Genomic DNA, 5,925 nt, shown 5'->3' on the forward strand with positions numbered 1-5,925 from the left:
TGTAAAGGAGATAGGAAAGATACTTACCTTGTAGGATTGTACAAGATTTTGGATTTACTAATATGTAAAGGACTTAGAACAGTGCCTAGCACACAAAACCAAAAACCATACCCAGTACATCAAGTTGATTCCAGTTTATGACATTCTCTGTCAGGTTTCCACATGTAAATAAACATTAAATATTGTTTATCTTTCCCCTAAACCTAATTCTCTTCCTATCTTGGTGAATGACATCACCATCTGAGCCCAGCTCCTGATCATTATCCAATTCCTCCTTTTTGAGCTCACTCTCTCTGTGTCTCTCTTTCTCACACGCATTTAATTAGTGACCAAGTCCCCTCATGCTGTCTCTTTATTTTCTCTCTTATCACCTCCTCACCAGTGCACAGCCCAGACTTAGTCAACACCTTTATTTTTCTTCTCACCAGGATCACTACATTGATCTTCTAGTAAGTTGCTCTGTCTTCAATTTTGTTCCTCAGATCGGCCTCCTTCAGCTCACTCATACCTGCTTATTTCATCTCCCCATTCAAAATCTTCTAATCTCTTCCCGTTGCTCTCAGGAGAAACTCAAATCCCCTAGATATGAAAAAGATCCACCCAGATCTAACCTCCATCAGTTCCTTTAGCTCCATCTGTGCTCTCATTAAACACCAGTCTTCAGTATTCCCTGAAGCCTCACTCACATCTAGGGCAACTCCAAGCTCCTTGGTTTTTTCCCTAGTACTCTCTCTGCTTATCATGCTCAACCCCTCTGTCCTTCATGCTAATTCTTGCCTTACTTACCTTCCACCATCCATTTTAAGCAGAATCTTCTCCAAAAATTTTTCTGGCCTCCACCTAGAAAAGATTGACCACTTCTTGCTAATCTTCTGCTTAGTCTATTGTGGGTTGAACATTGTTGCATTTAACATGTCAAAAGTTACTACCATCACTAGACTGTGAATCATTCAATGGCAGAAACTATATCTTCCCCTCCCCAGTGCCAATATTCTTTTTCTATTTTTTAATATGTTGTTGTTGTTGTTATGTGCCATCAAGTCGTTTGTGACTCATAGCGACCCTATGTACAACAGCCCTAAACCCTGCTCTATCCTGTGCCAATCGCATTGCCTCTGACACACCCATCCCGAGTACCCCAGTCACTGAATCAATCCACCTCATAGAGGGTCTTCCCCTCCTGCACTGTCCCTCCACTCTACCCAGCATGATGTCCCTCTCCAAAGACCTGTCTCTTCTTACAACATGTCCAAAGTATGTCAGACGAAGCCCCAGAATCCCTGCCTCCAAGGAGCAGCCTGGTTTAACCCTCTCCAGGATGAATCTGTTTGTTTTCTTGGCAGTCCATGGTACATTCAATACTCTTCTCCAGCACCACAGCTCAAAGGCGTCAATTCTCCTTCTATCCTCCCGTTTAACACCATCTCTCATCCACATTGTGCTTCATATAATCATTGATATACACTGTATTCTCCAATCAATTACAAATGATTGATGTCCACCATCACTCTGTCTCTCCAAGTCCTCACTAAATTCCTCTCACTCCTTCATACACACACCCACCCCCCCAACTCTGCCATCCTAGTGCTTTCTGCCCCACCCCCCTCCCTTCCCACTTTTCTCTTCCCTTTCTGAACATTTAGGTACATCTTACTCAGTTATCCTGCTGTTTTTTAAAAAATAATGGCCTCATGCAGTGTTTGTCCTTATGAGACTGAGTTATTTCACACAGCATAATAATGCTTTCTAGACTATCCAATGTCATATAGTATTTTACAAAATTGTTGTTCCTTGGTGAATAGTATTCCATTGTGTGAATGTACCACAATTTCTCAATCCATTTGTTTGCTGATGGGAATTTGGGCTGTTTCCATTTTCTTGCTACTGTGAATGATGCTGCCATGAATTTAGGTGTGCAGAAGCTATATCTTATTTGCCACTACTCCTATGCCTAACATGAAGGGGATGTTTGAAGTATTTTATTGAATGAGTGGGGGTGTGCACAGGTATAAAATAATTCTCTCAATCCTTGTGGCTACCAGAAGAAGAACTTATCCCCACGACTCCTGGTTCATTCCTATTCTCTCCAAAAGCCTGCTCTCCATTCTTCCATCTCAACTCTACTAGTTCTTCAAGACCCACTTCCTTCAGGAAGTTGTTCCTGATTGTTTCAACCAACTCCAACTGCTTCCATCCCTGAATTTCTTGTCTTACTGCCATTCTGAGTCTGAATGTGCCCTACTCTGTGTATATTCATACTCATATAATTCTTTGTTATCGAACTATGTAATGCTATTACGTCCGGCAAAGCAGCTAGCACTAGGCAGGTCGATAGAGATTTGCTCAGATACACTCATCCATGGACCCAGGAACAGAAAGACCTGAGAAGAGTGAGATTTAGAAAGGGATTCTGCCAGATTTTACCTAGAGCCCAGAGTTCAAATTCTCAGTGCTGCTGACAATTCCTTACTGTAAGATGGAAGCTGATCAAATGAGTCTGGGGAAACAGTGGCACCAGACAGAAAAACAAAACAAAATTGCTTATTTTCATTCCAATTCCAGTCCTGGGCCCTAGAGAAGTTTTCACAGCTGGTTGTTGTTGTTGTTGTGTACCATCGAATTGGAACTGACCCATAGCTGACCCTCCAGACATGGAATCGCACGAGAGGAGATTGTCCATCCTTCTCCTGTGGAGCAGCTGGTGGATTTAAACTGTGTGCCTCTGGGATTGCAGCCCAGTTTCTTAACACTAGGCAACCAAAGCTGGTAGTGCCCAGATGCTATTAGTTGAAAAGAAAGGAAGGGAGGGAAAACAGAGAGAGATGGAAAGAGAGAGAGAGGAAGAAAAAGAAGAAAAGAAAGTGAGAAGATGAAAAAAGGGAGGAGGGAAGGAGAGAAGAAGGAAAGAAGGAACAAAACAGAAAGTCTAAGCTCTCTCCATTCCTCACCCAGAGGAGTTTTGTCTCCAGACAAAACGTTTTGTTTTTTCTGTCTCTATTCTTTGGAACCAAACTGGGTTCAAATGCAAGCTCTGCTACTTTGCAGTTTTACAATGGTAGGGCACATTACTTCACTTTTCTGGTACTGTTTTCTCATTTGTAAACATGGAATTGCAGAGACATAATGTCAAGTGTGTCGGGGATGTCAAGGATGATGGTGCAAGGCAGGGCAGGGTTCAGATTATTGTTCACGAGGTCTCTCTGAGTCGTACTCAACTCCACAGGCATCTAACAGCAGCAACAATGAGAAGCGATAATTACAACTAATGGCTTAAAGCCAAACAAAACAAAACAAAAAATTCTTTGCCTAGTAGAAAAATATCTAATAGATGCTCAACAATAAATGTAAGTTATTGTTATTGCCATTGGCTGCTCCTCTCCTACCCCAACCCAAACCAAGTATGTTTCCTTCCCTCTTCATGAAGAACATACTGTAATACTTCTGGCAGAAAGTAGGAGCTACTAGAGGGCTGACATTCTCTGTCTCCTCCTCAGTCAAAGAGCGAGTGCCTGAGAGAGTGAGATCTCTGGGAACTTTCTTCTCCTCTTGCCAAACAAAGAAAGTCAGGAGTTAGGGGCGAGAGTTTGTTCCTTATTCTCCATTGTTCAAATATTTATCCACCAAGTGAACTTCCTTGTCAAGTTTTGACAAATAGATGCTGAAATCCACCTCTCAGTTCCCCTACCTGCCTTTCCTTAAGGCAGAGGCACATGTTTCTTCACCAATCCAAGAAACCAGAATTCACAGCATCCTCTTTATTTATCCCTGCTAGGAAAAAAGGGTGGAGGAAGAGAAGAAAATTAACAACCCATTAGAAATAGTGAGGAAACAATGCCAATTATCTGGAGAACAGAATAGGGGATGAAGGTACTAATTTTCTACCTTTCCTGGGGATGTTGCTGTTGATGTACTGTCAACTTGGAAACAACTCATCACTGACTCTCCAGAGGGTTTTCAGAGGCAGTAGTAAATCACATGGTAGGAGATTGCCCATCTTTCTCCTGTGGAGCAGCTGGTGGATTCGAACCACGTACCTTTGGGTTGGCAGCACAACTTCTTACCTCTAAGCCATCAGAGATCCCTCTCTGGGGATAAAGGCAGGAGCAGGGTGGGGGGAATTCTAAAATAAGGATATGCCTAAGGTTAGATGTTTCTGGGTGCCAGAGTTTTAAGGCACCAGAATAGAGCATAATTTCCCAGGAGAACTTTGAAAGTGGGGCAGAGATCTGTCTGTGGAGGCCAGAATTTCTCAACCTCAGCAATGCTAATATTTTGGATCAGATAATTCTTTGTTGAAGGGAATTTTCTTGCGTATTGTAGGATGCTTAGTAGCAGCTCTGGTCTCTACCAAAGAGATGTTAGTAGTATATCTACTACTCCCCAGCCCCAACTTACATTAAAAAAAAATCTTCTTTTGTGTGTTTAAAGACCCAAGCTTATTAGAGATTACCAGGAGTGGGTGGGAAAGAGGAGAAAAGGTTCTATTAAAGGTGACAGGGAAAATTTGGAGACAAATAATGATACTAGCTGAACAGTATGATAAACATAACTAGTGTTACTGATTTGTATGTATCAATATGTTGAAAAGATGAATGATTTGTTTATATATGTACATATACATATTTTTAAAAATTACAGGTTTGGTTTCTTCTGTTTTCAATGTCGGTTTGAAAGAAGGAAGAAACGTAACTAATCATTTATTTGAAGATTGATTTTTTTCCCCCTTGAAGATTAAATTTTTTTCTGTTGCCTCCTTGAGCAACTGCCTTGTCACAAGACCAAAACTTCACGGTGCCTGGCTACCATTACAGAATGTTTTGATCACGTTCTATAGAAGAATTCTGATCAAAGAAGGGAGACACAGACACACTGTTGAATTGCCACAGACTCCAGACTTTCTGGAGTCATTGAGATTTGATGAATCACCAAACTACTGCCCAGAGATTATCTTTAAAGCTTAAACTAAAAATGCTTCCTGAAGTCTTCTTTAAACCAAACAAATGAAACCACTGCTATTCAGTCAATTCCAACACATATCAAACCACCATTGAGTATTTGAAGCTGTAAATCCTTATGAGTGAAGACAGCACATCTTTCTTCCAAAGAGCATTTGATGAATCTGAACTTCTCAAGTCTCAGTTAGTAGCCTGAAACATTATACACTACTCTATTAGGGCCTCAAAACCATAGTTTAATTGGTTTAGAATATCTGACTTCGAGTGAGGATGGGTACGGGTGAAATCACAGTGTTGCACAATTTTAGTGGGTGGAGGGAGGGGGTAAAGCAAATGGGAAAGACCCAGCAGGAACCTGAGAAAACAGGGTAATGATGGGCAAGGACCAATGGTGATTAATTTTATTAGACATAATGAATGTGAATGAGTGTATGAAACACAATGTGAATGAAGAATAGTGTGAAACACAAGGTATACAAACTTTGCAGGCAAACCAATATAAAAGAAACATTTTTAAAAAAAGGTGTTTGCAATGAATAAATCATTGATGGTACAAATTTTTTTAAAAAAGAATGTCTGACTCAAGCATTGTACTCTTTTTTTTTCAGTCTTCAAATATTTTTTATTGGAAGGCCATGCATTGCCTTCATTTACTGTATTTCAAATCACTGTACATTTAATGTTTGTTTTTTTTTTTGTGAAAACACTGCCTGCATTTTCTAGTACAAAAAACACCCCTAAAAATGGTTTCAGGAATGTAGAGAAATATCCAACTTAAATAGCGAAAAAGGGCACCATAATTACTGCTGCACTGCAGTCATTTCTGCATTTTCCATGTTTCTTAAATAACTATCTTGTTTGATAACACACAATATAAAGAGCAATTATGAAAAACAGACATTTACATATACCTCTAAAGTCTTATTGAGAGTATCCTGTTGGCATTGGATAACCAATCATGGGTGCAGCT

Source organism: Elephantulus edwardii, unplaced genomic scaffold, assembly GCF_000299155.1.
Source record: "Elephantulus edwardii isolate Elephantulus edwardi_28Jun2011 unplaced genomic scaffold, EleEdw1.0 scaffold00094, whole genome shotgun sequence".
In the NCBI taxonomy this organism is placed as follows: Eukaryota; Metazoa; Chordata; class Mammalia; order Macroscelidea; family Macroscelididae; genus Elephantulus; species Elephantulus edwardii.